The following is a 16,312-nucleotide window of genomic DNA, read 5'->3' on the forward strand; positions in this document are numbered from 1 at the left end:
CCATCAGCCATCAGCAGATGCAGAGATAACACAGACATTGCACATGCACCATTTTTTTTCTGCTGTGCAAGGGTTCTGGAAGCTTACATTTTATTGTGACCTGTCTATGCATCCACATTTTCAAGGTGACCTCAAGCCTTCTAGTTTCTCCTTCCTGAATCATCTTCACATCTCTGCTTGGAGCTGACCTGTATGTCTTCTCCAGCAACACTGAGTGGCAGCATGTTCAGTAAGATGACCACTTGAACTTGATTCCAATCTAGGTTATCCAACCTTTTGGCATCCTCACTAAAAAGGTGGTGGGTCACATTGCAGCTAGCCTGGTATGTGCGTCCATAGATGGAGATTGTACAAGTCTGCTTTTCTTTTAGTAATGTTGACTGGAATTAAATTTATTTGCATGGTGTGTGTGTGTGTTTGTGTGTGTGTGTGTGTGTGTGTGTGTGTGTGTGTGTGTGTGTGTGTGAGAGAGAGAGAGAGAGAGAGAGAGAGAGAGAGAGAGAGAGAGAGAGAGAAGGTCCAAAGGACACATGTCAGTTTCACTTCCCATTGGAGGACAAAGGACAGTCACCCCTTTATTTTTCAAGGCGTATTTTGTTTTGCATATTGTTTAGATATATACCCTCAAACATTTACATGATGGACTGATTCAGTTATATTTGATCAAAGTAATCTATGAAGTTGTTTTCCCTTGCCTCATCATTATTTTCAACTCCCTCATAGCCCATATAAGTTAGGTTGTTTGTATTTCTCTGGAATTGGAGCATCAAGTGGTAGAGAGCATAACAATTTGCTCTTTGTAGATTGAGGAGGAACTAAGCAACCAAACATTCCATCTGTACTATAATAAGGAAACAAGGGTCTTCAGTTACAAGCTTCCCTTCAATGGACTGTCTGCTTTCCAGTTGAAAAGAAGATGATTTTGCTTCAGTCCTCCAGTGTTGCTCCTTGGTGGTTTTGCTGAGAGCACAATAATCCTAAAGTCACCTTCAGGGAAAGTGAACAGATGAGGTCCTTCCTCAAAGGGAACAGAGACTGTGGATAGCTGTCAAGTTCCAGAGGAAGTAGTCTCCTCTCCCACTGTCTGCCCATTGTCTTGCCAACAGACAAGGAGAAAAGAGAACAGTGCTCCCAAAGAGGTCTTGACAAACCTGGGAACATTGTTGAGATGGGGAAAATGACACTAGGTTTTCATGAAGTTGGAGGGAAATACTATTACTCCATGCATTCTAATTAAGAAAAAAGTGTTCAGTTCTAGCTCCTAGGCATCAAATATTAAAAGACTAAAAGAGAGAACACAGAGAGGCAGTTAGTGGTTTTATGAGAGCCAGTAAGCATGTTCCTTACTACCTTATGATTCAGTTTCTGTTGACCTGACCTTTCAGAGGAAAGACCTTCAATAGGAAAGACAAACAATATTTGTTCATTTAAAATAGGTAATTTGGAAGGGTAGAGATATGGCTCCCTGGATAAAGTGCTTGCTCCACAGTCATAATGATCTGGGTTCTTTTCCATAGCAACCATGTAAAAAATACTAAGGATGGCCACATGTGTTATAATCCTATGGGAGGGGAGTGGGAAAAGGAAGATCACCAGAGTTCCCTGACCAGCCAGTCTAGCAGAAATGACAAACTCTAGATTCTGTTTAGAAATTCCATCTCACACAATGTGATAAAATGAAATAAAGGAAGACATCTAACATTAACTTCTGACCTTCACAAGCACACGCATGAGCACACATGTTAACACATATATGAATATGCAACACATGTACATACTGAAAGTCTGACCAGAATTCATGAAATCTCACAGTATTTTAAAAAATTACATTTTTTTGTGTGTGTGTGTGCTGTGCATGGCATGTGGAAGTTAGGGGACAGCCTGAAGAAGCCAGTTCTACCCTTCTATCATGTGTGCCATTGGTTAAATTCATGTCTTCAGACTTGGTGGCAAGTACCTTTACCTACTGATCCATCTCACCAGAACTAAACCATACATTATTTTTAAATCAATGTAATATAGAACTTCTCAGACACCTATATATTTTTATGACTTTGAAAATGTAATATAATACAGTATTAAAATATTTTCTATCATAGATTCATTCAGTTTCTTAAATTCACTCTTAAATTCGTTCATTGACTTCAAGATCAAATTCTCCCAGAGTATACCTAAATGGATTGTTTCAGTGAAGCCAGAGAAGTAGTCCCCATATTCATATGTAATGGATTGTGAAACTCCTCCGATCAAAACCAACACCCCGAGTCTATGATCTGGTCTCATATTTCAAAGGTATCCTTTATTTTATGTATTTATTAAAATTAAAGTAAAACATACTCTTTAGCACTAACAGTCTTAATACAAGTTGAAAAAGCAACATCATAATACTAAGAAAAAAAATCACCAACTCTAAACATGGGAAGCCACTCATGTATGATATACTCTGATTTTAAGTATACTAAACTGTGGACTCATGGATGATATATCCATGCGAAGAAACAGGAAGGTATCTTCTCATTTACAATACACATCAAAGAATCCTTTATGTCTGTAGTGATCAAGCTACTGAGCAACTGGATATTTTCTTCTTTTTCTATTAACATTCCCTAATTTTCAGAGCTCCTTACTGGTTAATCATAGCAATTCCTGTCCTCACCAGTTTATGACATCCCAGCAAACTTGGCTCCCTAGAGCAGGGTCCATTTGAGATTTTTGAGTTTTTTTTTTTTCTTTGAGTATTCACCATTTTTTTTAAGTAAATTTATTTTACAACATCATTTAGTTCAACATAATAGCCACAGATTCCCCTGTTCTCCCACTCTCGCCCCCTCCCCCTCCCCCCACCTCACCCCCCATTCCCACCTCCTCCAGATCAAGGTCTCCCCTGAGGACCGGGATCGACCTGGTAGACTCAGCCCAGCCAGGTCCAGTCCCCCCTCCCAGACCGAGCCAAGCGTCCCTGCATAGGTCCCAAGATTCAAATAGCCAACTCATGCAACTAGCCCAGGACCCGGCACCAACACACAGCTGCCTCCCAAACAGATCAAGCCAAATGACTGTCTCACCCGTTCAGGGGCCTGATCCAGTTGGGGGCCCTCAGCCTTTGGTTCATAGATCCTGTGCTTCCATTCATTTGGTTATTTGTCCCTGTGCTTTATCCAACCTTGGCTTCAACAATTCTCGCTCATATAAACCCTCTTCTTTCTCACCAATTAGACTCCCAGTGCTCCACCAGGGGCCCAGCCATGGATATCTGCATCCAGATTCCTCAGACCTTCCTTGGGTGGGGTTTATGGCACAACTAACAGGGTGTCTGGCCATCCCATCACCAGAGTAGGTCAGTTCCTGCCGTCTCTCGACCATTGCCAGCAGTCTTTTGTGGGGGTATCTTTGTGGATCTCCGTGGGCCTCCCTAGCTCTCTGCTTCCTCCCCAAATATGGTATGTACTTCACTCATAGGAAGATGCTAGATGTGGAACAAGGATGACTGGACTGCTACTCACATCACCAGTGTGGCTACCTGGAAAATGAGACCCCCAAAAAGACACGGAGAAATGGATGAGATCTACATGAACAGCCTGGTCATGAGTGGGAACAATGAAGGGCAACGGTCGAGGGAAAGAGAGTGGGAGATCCTAGCTGGATCAAGAAAAGAGAGGGAGAACAAGGAATAGGAGACCATGGTAAATGAAGACCACATGAGAAGGGGAGATTTTTGAGTTTTTTTTTTTATTGAATTTATTTATTATGTATACAGTGTTCTACCTGCGTATACCTGGTTCTACCTGCATACCTGCATATACCTCTGCAGAACAAAAGAGGGCACCAGATCTCATAATGGATGGATGTGAGCCACCATGTGGTTGCTGGGAATTGAACTCAGGACCTCTGGAGGAGCAGTCAGTGCTCTTAACCTCTGAGCCATCTCTCCAGCCGGAGGTTTTTGAGTTTTTAAACTAGATCATGCATGCCATTCTGGTTTCTCACACACCTTCACCTTTCTCTTTTCAGTTTCTTGGGCAGGTCCTTCCTAAACTTGAAGATGGGGCTACCTAGCTGCTTTTCATCAGATACCTGGAAACTTCTGCAGTTTTTTTCTAGTTTTTCCAGTCTGGGAATTGGGAAGAATTCTGTTCTGTGTCACATGTCCACGGTGCTTTTAAAGAACTATACACCACCTTGTTTCTTGTAAACATTGTTCTCATTTTTATCTTCAGAAGTCAGTGGGTGCTGTAATAGGATTCTAACAGGAGGCTACAGTGCCTAGGATGGTGTTCTGCAGGATGAAATCTTCTCAAGAACAGTGCTGGGTCTTGAGATTCTCCTACAAATACCAAGTGTATTATTTAGTTCTCTAGTTACCAAAATGTCTGACAAGATAGAGTCCTTTCAGAAAGGAGAGCTTTATTTTGTCTTACTTCCAGAGGATTTCCTCATAGAAGGGTCAGCATGATAGCTTGTGCCATACATCGTAGCAAGCAGCAGAGAGATTGGAAGGGAACCAGAATCAGGCAAAACCTTTAAAGGCCAACCTGTGGTGACTTACCTCTGCTAGCTAGACTTGACTTCTCAAAGATTCTCTAACCTGCCAAAACAGTTACCAGCTAAGGGACCAAATGACCAATATCTTTACCCATGTAGGACATTTTAGAGGCAAATTATAACATCAGGCTGTGTGTTTCTAGATTTAAAACAACTCACTTTTCTATCCTGTACCGAACACCATGAACATCTCAGTGACTTTGGGGTTTGTGGCTGGATGTGTCTGAATGTACATACTAGATACTATGGGAGAGAGTTGTCCCTAAGGGTCTGGTTTTATGTCAAAAGGATTCACAAACTGCTGGTGGAAATGACTGAATGCATATTCAAGCTTGAAGGCCTGGAACACCGGTTCATGATGAAATGCCACTGATGATCTGCATACCCTCCCTCCAGCTTCACTTCTGAGATGTGTTTCCACCCCTTGCTTTTCTTTTCTTTTCTTTTTTTTTTTTGAGACAGGGTTTCTCTGTGTAGCTTTGCGCCTTTCTTGGAACTCACTTGGTAGCCCAGGCTGGCCTCGAACTCACAGAGATTCGCCTGGCTCTGCCTCCCGAGTGCTGGGATTAAAGGCGTGCGCCACCACCGCCCGGCCACCGCTTGCTTTTCTACAGCATGGGCATCAGAACCATGCTTTTCATGAACAAAGCATTTTTTCATCTAACAAACAAGTTGTTTGTATATTTCTATTCAATTTTGATCCTCATTTTCCTGTAAGGCATTCTGATTGGAGGAATTGCCCAGTTTTCAGACTGTTCCCCTGCACGATATTTAAGCGTTGACCAGTCCTTACTACCCCTGCATGTTCTTTAAGTAATGATCTCTTCTCACTGTCCCCCCATGATCTTTAAGTAATGCCCAGCCCTCACCCTGCATGATCTTTAAGCAATGCCTAGCCCTTACTTTCCCCTGTGTGATCTTTAAACAATTTTCAGTTTTTTTGTGTTAAATTCACAGAAATCCCCCAGTTTCCAAACTAAAGGGGAAAATCTGATGATGAGTTAAAAAATTTACTCAACTTAATTCAGATTTTATTCTTTCCTTAAATCCCTTGGCTGAGCTCTTCTTTCTTGAATTTTTCAGAATTAAAGAAACCCTCATTTCTAACAAGCCTGTGCACACAGGGCATCTGTCTGTCACCAAAGGCAAACAACGTCTTTCAAATATAATGGGAATAGGAGTCATCAACTCCAAATCTGATCTGCTCCTAATTCAATTAAATCATTACATTCTTGTCTTTCACTGATTTTTCTTGCCCACAGAAAACCATGCAACAAATGTGTTAAATTTTCATGTTTAAATAGTGTGTGCATCTAAAGAGAAAGAAAGAAGAAAAAAAAAACATCATTTAATGCTAAAGAAGGGAATAAATTGCTGATTTTTTTTTTAACAAATGGCTGGGAGGGTTATAATGTATTAGATTTTTTTTCCAGAGGTAATCTTAGATGGGGAGTGAATGAAGTGCAGTCTGTTATCAATCCATAACATCTGCTGCAGTGTCAAGTGATGAAATGGGTGACTCCAGAGCCCAAGACAGCTGGGACGGCTTTCTTAATGCAGGAGGGTATTGTGCAAACAAACAGGCCCTGATACGGTCTATGGTTGTCACAATTATTCAGGCTGGTGATACATCTTCCCGTATTAGCTGCTTGAGCAGTCCTATTTCTTTTAAAAGTAAACTACTATATAACAATCGCCATCCCGGCCTGCAAGTCAGTGGGCACAAATAAAATAAATACCCTAGGAACAAAAAAAAATAAATATAAATTAAAATTTATCACTAGAGCAATAAGCTGCAAAGCTGATGTAGGATGAAACAGGGCAAGACAAAACACCTACAATAGCCAGGGAGAGAACAAACAAAGCCAGATCCTAAACCTATTTAACAAAACAAAACAAAACTCCAAAGAAGTAGCAATTTCCCTTATGCTTTGTCGCATAAGTGGCCCCTATGTCCTTCAAGCTACAGATCCAGAAGTGTTAATTTGGACATCTGATTTCCATCTGTGCTTCTTTGAGTCTTGTAGCTTGTGTACAGTATCAGAGTATGCCTAATTAGAATGATGGTGCTTATATATCAAACACAGGTCAGGGTTCTATAAAAAGAAGAAATGAACTAAGTCAGTAATTATTATTTACATATATCTAAAGGAGCTACTGAGTTTAAGAATAAATAGAAGAGCAACTTCACTTATACAGGCTTCTTGGTAAATATAAAAATGTTGAGGTTTTAAATAAAAATTTTATAGCTTTCAGACACCAGAGTTTCTCGGTTGAGGTGTGACACAGCACACCTCAAGAATACAGCCAACCTTGAATCTGACCACCGAAAGCTGCTGTGAGAATTACTATATATTCAAGTTCTCTGTGCCCTAGGCATCAAAAGTCAGTGAAAGAAGAGGTTGATGGGGACGGCTCGGTCTGTAAAGACTTGTCTGCAAGCATGAGTTCAGAACCCCAGAACCCACGTGAAGAGATGTGACTGTGCGTGATCTCAGCTCTGAGAGACAGGAGGCAGAGAAAAGGGACTCCCCAGGAGGTCATGGGACAGTTAGCCTCGTCTATGTATGAATTCCAGGCTGATGGAAGACCTTATCTCAAACAACCATGGAAGTTTTTCAGGATTGAAGGTTTTCCTCTGACTTCCACATGTGCAGTGTGCACATGTACACTTTCACCCACAGAAACCACACACACACACACACACACACACACACACACACACACAGAGAGAGAGAGAGAGAGAGAGAGAGAGAGAGAGAGGTCTTGCTGAAAGGAAACAATCATGAATCCTTCAACCCTAGCAACTCTCATTTAATAATTAGGATTGAGAATTTTCTAGAAGCCCATATGTACTTGATTCTGAGGTGATTTCTGTCAGGCTACATCTGTCTCTGTCACTTGTATATCCGTAGTAGTATTAGAAAGGAGACATTTTTAGTTTATGTTAAGATAGATATCTTCAAAATAAATGTAAATAGAAAAACTAAATCTAAGTCACAAAGGTTTAACTGAAACGTTGACTCTTAAAAAATAAGGAAAATAAACTTTGACTATTCATTCAGACATTTTAATTTTAAATTTACTAGGTGTCTACCAGTCTGAATTACATCACATATGTTTTCTGTTGTATCACCATCCTTAAGTAAAGTCTAGATCTCAAGGAGACTCCAAACTCCATGAATTAGTGTGTCTGCATAGAAGAGATCGCACACTTTCCTTCCTTCCTCCTTTCTCAAGGCACCACACTATTATTGACAAATATTAACCATGCATCAAGAGCTGATTTAGTATATGTATTTTTGTTAGATTCAAGTTTAATTATATTGGAAGTCATGTGTAAACACCACAAAATGATCTCTTTGTTGACAACAGGACAGCTTTTCTTAGTCCTTTGTCCAATCATTTAATAAATACCTGCTGAGCACATCCTTTGGGTATGCTTAACTTATTACAGAGTTTATTATTCTAAGGATAAAAGTGTGAACCAAAGAATAAAAGAGAAATCATCCTGGCTCTTACGAAGCTGATCATGTCACAGGTAACACTGACATGGATTCCTGGCAGAGGAGAAACTGAGAGAATCTGTGTGTACAAGGAAATTTCAACCTAGTTTGGGAAAGGTGCAGTAATGCCATGGACCATATCCCTAAGGAGATCATCTTCAAGTTATGGTCCAGAACAAGAGAAGTGTTATACATAAAAAAGACATGAAGCATCTTCTCAGGGTGTCAGAGAGAAAGACATGCCCTTTCAAGGGGCAGGACTACATGAAACATCACTGGGGGCTGATCTAATATAAGTGGAAAATCACAAGGACCTTCAGTTCAAAATGGAAAAAGATGCTTTCTGCCTGAGCAATCATGGTCCTCTTCCTCAAGGATGTCACAGGTGAAACTAGCTATGAAAGTCTAAAAAGTTTACACTTCAGCAAAGGCTTTGAGGGGAAATGTGGGACTGAAAAAATAGTGTCTCCCAAGATGAAAAGGGAAACACATGTAGGACCTATCCTAGTAATGAAAAGTAGTCCTCAAGTTTGTGAATATGGCATCCCAGGCATAGATGCCTCCACATTGTCTGCAGTGACTGAGCACCCCATTTTATTATGGGTGACAATATAAAATTTTCATGGTTTGAGTATGAATGTCTCCCATAGGCTCATACATTTGAATGTATGATCCTCAGCTGGCATTGATTGTTTGAGAAGTTATAGAACCTTCAGGACATGGAGTAGAACTAGTGAAAAGAGCCCCTAAATGTGGAGGTGAAGGTTACAGTGCTCCCAGTTCTGGTCTTGCTGTTCTGGTTCTCGGTCTACAGCTATCATGTGGTCAAGGGAACACCACATACTTTGTCATGGAGCTGCTGCATGACTACCCCACCATGGTGAGCCGAGAGCCTCAGAAACCGTAAGCTAAAATCAGTCTTCCCTTATGTTGCTTCTACAGGGTATGTTGGCCCTGTGACAGGAAAGGTAACACATGCAATAATTATGCAGGAGGAGCCAGAAAATTCACCAGGCAGTCCTTGATACTCTTTCTGATAATATACTGAGATGACAGCACTATCTGCACCAACACACTTTTCTCAAGCAGTGATTGGAAGAACAAAATAAGAATAGAGTAAGTTTTCTGTCGTTGATTAATGGGTATAGTTGGGCCTGATGCCAGAAAACCATGTGTTTAATTATTGTTTTTAATTCTGTCATTAAAGTAACTGAATAATTGAATCTACTCTGTAAGGTTTGCATCTTTCTGAGTGTCCATCCACAAGTGTGCCTTCCATAGATAATAAATGAAAGAGACATATTTATTTTACAAAATGTTGCTTAGTAGTCATTATAGGGCAAATTCAGTAGTGTCTAATGGCAAGATAGGTAGATAAGATTTAATGCCTGACCCTGAGATTTCAAATGTAGGGAAGTCTTCAAAATCGACTGCTAAAATTGCCTTACAAGCTACCTATACACAAATCACAGTACAAAGAGATCTTTCGAGGACTTGTCCTGGAGGAGGTGGAAATGGAGGGTATGCTGGGGGTAAAGGGACGGGGTGGGAGGGGGGAGAATAGGGGAACCCATGGCTGATATGTAGAACTGAATGGTATTGTAAAATAAAATATATATAAATAAAAAAACACAAATTAAAAAAAAAAGAGATCTTTCATTGTAACATAATTCAATAGGGACTCCAAATGCTAAAACTATGAAACTCATAACCAGTATGGCTACAGCCACTTTTAACTAATCACTTGAAAGAATAGACTTTGTAGAATTTTGTAAATCTTTTGTTTATCAAGAGCAAGTGCACACTCATCTACCAACCTCTCACTTCTACCACTTTTAACTAAATTTTCACTTATGAAGATTGATGACTTGAAAAACCAATTTTTGAGACCTGTACATGAAATAAATTCTTCTATTATTGAAACCTAAATGATATAATAATTATATCTCACAGGGAAATATAACACTTTAATGGTACAACGTCTTTTAAACTAAAATGTTCTTAAGTCTCTGTCTCTGTCTCTGTCTCTGTCTCTGTCTCTCTCTCTCTCTCTCTCTCTCTCTCTGTGTGTGTGTGTGTGTGTGTGTGTGTGTGTGTGTGTGTGTGTGTTTATGTCATATTGTCAGGGTATGAGCAGAAGACACAAGACGACATTGGATCCTCTGTATCTGGAATTACAGGCAGTTGTGAACTGCCCAGAATGGATGCTAGGGGCGGATTTCCAGTCCTTTTGAAAAACAGTCAGTTCTCTTAACAGCTGAGCCATCTCTCTGGCTCCTAAACTAGTAATCTGTGTATACAATGAAACCATAAAACCCAACACATTTAAGTTTCATTTTTTAAAATGATGGTGCTGAGAACAGAATTTTTTATTTCTCCATTGGCTTATTTTTGGTCATGTATTAAGTAACCCTACCACTGCCTTTCTTAAATCAGATATGTATTTCTTGTGGAAAATTAGGAATATTTGGCTTTCCTTTTCTAAAGAAAAATGGAGTAAGGAGAGAAAAATTCAACTGGTCTTTTTTCTTCCATTTGTACTATCTTCACAGGTTTTATGGGGTCATCAACATTGGTTGTCTTCCCAGTCTTTACCATGTCTACCTTTGTCAACATCAATGACCACTTCAGTTGATCAAAAATTTTTCTAGAATTTTCCACATTATTGCAAACACAGAAATTAAAAATCAGTACAGAGCCAAAGCATTTGTTCTATCCATATTAATTTCTTGTCTTTTGATGTAGCTTTGGCTTCTAATGAACATTTATTTTAACAATTACACCACTTCTATCAAGTCCACTTGGGGCTTGAAATAAGTGATATTTTAAAAGATGCTGTGAGGCAGAAAGAAATGAGATTACTTCCTCCTTGACTAGTCTGATCAGTTGCCCTTGTATTTCCCCATGAGACACAATTATTACATCATTTAGGTCTCAATACACTGCCCACATTGCTAACTCGTGATAGCCAGCCACTGATAAAGTCTTTGGATTAGTCGCAGACAGCTTCTGTAGATGTCAGCTTCCATTCACTCCTGGCATCTTGAAGCAATGCTCTTCGTCGGTGGCTTTGTATACCCCTTCAGTTAATTACAACTCCCAGGATCTTGGGATTGAGTTGAGCTGATGGGTGTCACTACCTTCTGGATAGGAAAGGGATGAGTCCACAAATTATGAAGGAGCCTGATATGACACCATAGGAGTATTTACAGTCAATTTATAAATGACATTTGAAGGTTGAGATAATCATATGACTTTGACTTTAATTTGAGGAGGTGTCCAAATCTCCACTACCAAAGCTTTTGCTCCTCACCAGCTAAGAGTGAGTCCTATTGTAATTCTCTTAGAGATTTGCTACTATTAATTTAAAGGCACCCATTTCCAGTTACCACCCTATAAAAATGAAATAAAATAATTGCAGAAAATATTAGCAATCTAGAAATTGTTGTCATCTAAAGCAGATATTGATTTCATTACTATTCAGTTGTAGTGGCTTTATGGAATTTAAGGATGTTTTTAAAATGCAGAATTAAAGGCCCATTCTAAGATGCTATCTTCTATCTAAAGCACATGCAGTCATGTGGACCATTTTTCAGTCTACAGACAGGAAACCTGCTTGTACATTCATCTTCCTCACAGGGTTATGAAGGCAAATGCACAGGCAATTATATATGGGAATAGGAGCCAAAATGCCTGGGCTCAGGCCCCACTGAGTTACTGCTGATTGGGCAACGAATTGTTCACTTCTGATCGTTCCTCCATATCACCAGCAAAATGGAAGCAAAACTGGTTGATAACTAAGTGTAAGTGATAGTAATAAATGTCAGGGCATGTGTGGGGAGTGCTTTAGGAGATGAAGATATAACGATTACAGAGAAAGTCTTAGGAGAACCAAACTTCTCAGAAAGGTGACACAATCCTTCTAAGTTGTAATAGAGTAAATTTGAAGGGAATACAACTAATACAAAAAATGTAAGTCTGAGCCAAGCTCATAAGTGGGATGTTCTGGGATGTACAATGAACAAGAAAAAGTGGCGTGGAAAAGAGAGAACAGATCTGGAGCAGAGCAGCCATCTGAGAAGTGGGTAAGGCATTGGCATAGCAAGTTTGCTCAGAGCTGCCGTGAATTATTGCTCATCTGTTCTCCTGCAAAATAGTAGAGACTTCATCAATCCATAATGACAATGCTTTTAAAGTCAAAAATGATTTAGTAACATCAATATATCTATATTTCTTTACGTATTTTCTCCTTTAAAATCTCATCATATTATATCTCACCAGGAATAATTCTGATAAAGGTAAAAAATGGTTCATGTTTTTCTAAATAAACTCATAGAAATTAATAGGGCCAGGGATAGTGGCACATGCCTTTAATTCTAGTACTAGAGAGGCAGAGACAGGCATATTTCAGTGAGTTCAAGGCCAACCTGGTCTACAAAGTGAGTTCCAGGACAGTCATGGCAGTTATACAGAGAAACCCTGTTTCAAAAAAACAAAAACAAACAAACAAAACCCAAGCCGTGTGTGTGTCTGTGTATGCGCGCGCGCGCGCGCGTGTGTGTGTATTTATACACTCTTCCAAAGAAATACTCATATCAAAAATGAAATAATAAGCTTATAAATTTATAAGAAATATGGAATGTAATCAACAATCTATTCTTTTATTCCAGCAATGCTGTGAGTGTTCAAACTATTCTTCGAACTTTTATCTAAAATTACCTTCATAATCAGTTTGGAGATACTCAATGAAATCATTGATATTAATTGATGATGGTTTGTGAAAGAAACTTCTACAAAATTTAAATTTATTGCAATATTATTCTTAATATCTAAGATATAAAATTAACCTAAATGTCCATCAATGAATAAACTAATGAAGGGAGACTGATTTTATATATATTTAAGTGTCAATTATTTACAACATAAATGAACCTAGAATACATTATAATAAGTGAAATAAGCCAGGCATAGAAAAACAAATATTGCATAATTTTCTTACATATGGTATCTAAAAAACGTTTAATTCATAGAACCAGAAAATAAAAAGATGGCAACTAAGGAGTGGAAGTCAAGCTGTGGTAGGTAGGAATTGTCATCAAAGTTACTGTGTTTCAGTCAGAGATGAGAAATAATTCTGCATCATGGTAACTATAGTTACTAAGAGAACTGACTTGAATCATTGTTGTGACAAAAATTAAGACAATGTTTTAATTGCGTGGCTTAGACATTCTCATGCACAAACCATCGTGTTATATATTATAAGTATAAACAACTTTAGTTGTTAGATAAGTAAAAAAAAAAAGAAATCTTTTATATTACACTTAACACTTCAGTTTTCACTCATAAGTTAGTTTCTCCTTTTTTAATGCTTGAATATTAAAATTCTAACTATCAAATAATAACCTTTTACTCCTGTGGAAAACTCTCTTCCAGCCAAATATGGAGGCCACACCTGGATTCTCAGCATGTAGAAGAATAAAGCAGGAGAATTCTAAGTTCAAGATTATCCTAAGATGCATAATGATACTCAGGCCTATGTTGACTCCACAGTGAGACCATGTCTGAAAACAAACAAACAAAAGAAATCAAACATGTCTTCAATCTCCTAAGAGTACATTTATGTTAGCTGCTGAACACCTTTTCTAAATAAGTCCAAATAATAAATACTTTAAGTGATGTAGTTGCAGGTCACATTGTCATGTCAAAGTGGCTCAGTTCTGCTCTAGTAAAATGAAAATAGGAGCAACAAAATGGAAATGTTCAAGAATGAGTTCTAATAAAGCTTTATTTATAAAATTTGGCTGATACAGTCAATCTCAGATTCAAGCTCTCTGATATGGTGAATGATTTGCATCAGTCAGAAGGAGGATGAACTGAAGCAACATCATACCTGAAATATGAGAGACACCCTTTCCTTCCCAGTAGCTGAGGGACAATGGAAACAATATAATGCTAAATCTACAAAACATTTTGGCCTCTGGCTATGACTGATTGGCCGTGCAATAATCTATGTTTCATATCTCTCATCTGTATAATGGGGCTAGCCTTCATTTTCACCAAGGGTGTAAAAACAAATTAAATATGACAAAGCATGAAAAGTGGATGAAATGATTGGCTCTTTACCCCTCTCTTTATAAAGGCTTTCCAAAAATCCCATACCCCAGAAGACAAATAAGTCAGCATTATTGCTTGTCCTCAGCATCAGAATGAGAAGGGGTTTCAGAATTCCCAAAATCTTTTGCCAGAAATTAGATACTGAGAGAAAGAAATCCAGGTGCCTCTTCTCATAGAACTTCAGAACTGAGAACGACTGTCAATAGGAGTCCATCATTCTCATTTTACAGATAAGGAGTGAGACTCCTCCAGATTAAATGACATGCCCAAAGTCACTCAGCCACTCAGGAAAGGGTTCATACTAGGACTCTCTGGTCACATTCTTTATGCAGTATTTTCATACTACAGCATGAAGTCACCTCGCTAGAGTGGTTTGCACACTAAGCAAGTATTGAAGCATGTCCTGCCCTATTTGGCCCAGCTAGTTATACATGCTATAGTTAGCAAATTCAAAATTACTTCACCTGCTTGGACTGCAAAGGAATTGGCTCTGGCCAACCACAGAGGACATTCAGCAAGTGGGAAGGGTTTCCTATTGCACCTCCAGCATATCAAGTGAGGCATTCAGAGGATAGACTGGCTTACATTCATTACTTAGGGTAGGGTTTCAGTGACCCCACTGAGCATGTGCACCTGCATTCCTTCAGATCACACCCTGCAGGACCCAGGGTGCTACACACTGCTCATTCCTGCTGATATCACTTAGAAAATGTCATTGCACTCACCAGAAGGCTTATATGGCCTTTTGCACACATTGAACAATGGCTTGACATTTTGAAAAGCTGAAAGCGAAGCTACATGGTGTCTACACTGCACATATTCTAAATAATACCATTCTCTTGTGTTTCCCTTCCTTTCCCTTTGGGATCACTTCTCCTTCTGATCTGTAATACTAACCAAATTCTCCACTTTGTCTCTTAATAAGCTTGACTTTTCTGGAGCAGCATTAACTTAAACACATGTTCCAGATAGTTATAGCATTGTGAACACACATTCTTTTGCTTTGGATTATTTTATTTTCATGTATATTCATCATATAAACAAACATCTAGGAGCCAGTAGTCTTTTAAAATAGCACTCCAAACTATAGAACTATTTGCTTGCTATGGTGAGAGTACTTATTATTCCATTCAAGTGCAAAAGTGCATAGATGTATATGTATTCATCAAATATGACATTTTTGCCATTTCATGTCTACTATAAACTCCACATGCTAAGGAACTTACCTAAAAGTAAGGTTTTTAGAATCAATGCCGAATTTGCTCATTTCTTTATCAACAAAAACCTCAATTTAATTAAATTTTTAACATTCATGGTCCATACTAATTGAAAAGGCTATTGCTCAAGGATGCTTTTAAAATCCATTTATTTTTACATAGATATACTTTATGAAACCATTCATTTTTTTCTACCATTTCACACTGGATTTTACTCTGGGATTAAAATGTTCTGGCAATCACATGGCAATAAAATTGAATATATAGGCATATATATGGGCTATAAAGTGGTAAGCATATACCTTTCCCTTTGTCATTTATATTTTCAAAGGGGACCCTGTATTTTAAACATCGGTGGTTCACCAATGTGTAGATGAAGGCTCAAAAGCAACGCAGACCCTAGATTACCATTTTATGTCCTTGGGTGTTTTTTTCCACATGCAAAAGATCTTTTTGGAAGTTTGGAATGAGAAGTTAGGCAGCTGGTATCAGATGACTTGTGGCATGGCCAAGCTGCCACTCCATCACAGGCTCCCCTCATCCCAAGCCACATTTTCCATTAGGATGTTTCCATCAGGATCAAGTTCCTCTTTAAGGATAAGAGCTGATCATCTTGTCTTCCTGTTCCTCATAAAGGCAGCTTGAGAAAGGCCATAATCAGCAGAGGGATCAGAGGCTGATTTAGTTCCTGCTAAATGTATTGGTAAAAGAAAGATCTGTGGGTCAGTTCAGTCACTCGTCCCCACGCTTTACTGTCACAGCAGCTCCCTCCCCCACCTCAAAGGACTAAGGAATTAATATGCATGATATCTGGTGCCACCTCTTTGAGGGGTTTCAGGATCACATTCATAACATCTAGTTCTAATCCTGATAGTGATTGTGTGCAACAGGAGTATAAAGTAGATACTGAAGATAAATCAAAAGAGAACTCCA

Source organism: Peromyscus leucopus, chromosome 5 (assembly GCF_004664715.2).
Source record: "Peromyscus leucopus breed LL Stock chromosome 5, UCI_PerLeu_2.1, whole genome shotgun sequence".
In the NCBI taxonomy this organism is placed as follows: Eukaryota; Metazoa; Chordata; class Mammalia; order Rodentia; family Cricetidae; genus Peromyscus; species Peromyscus leucopus.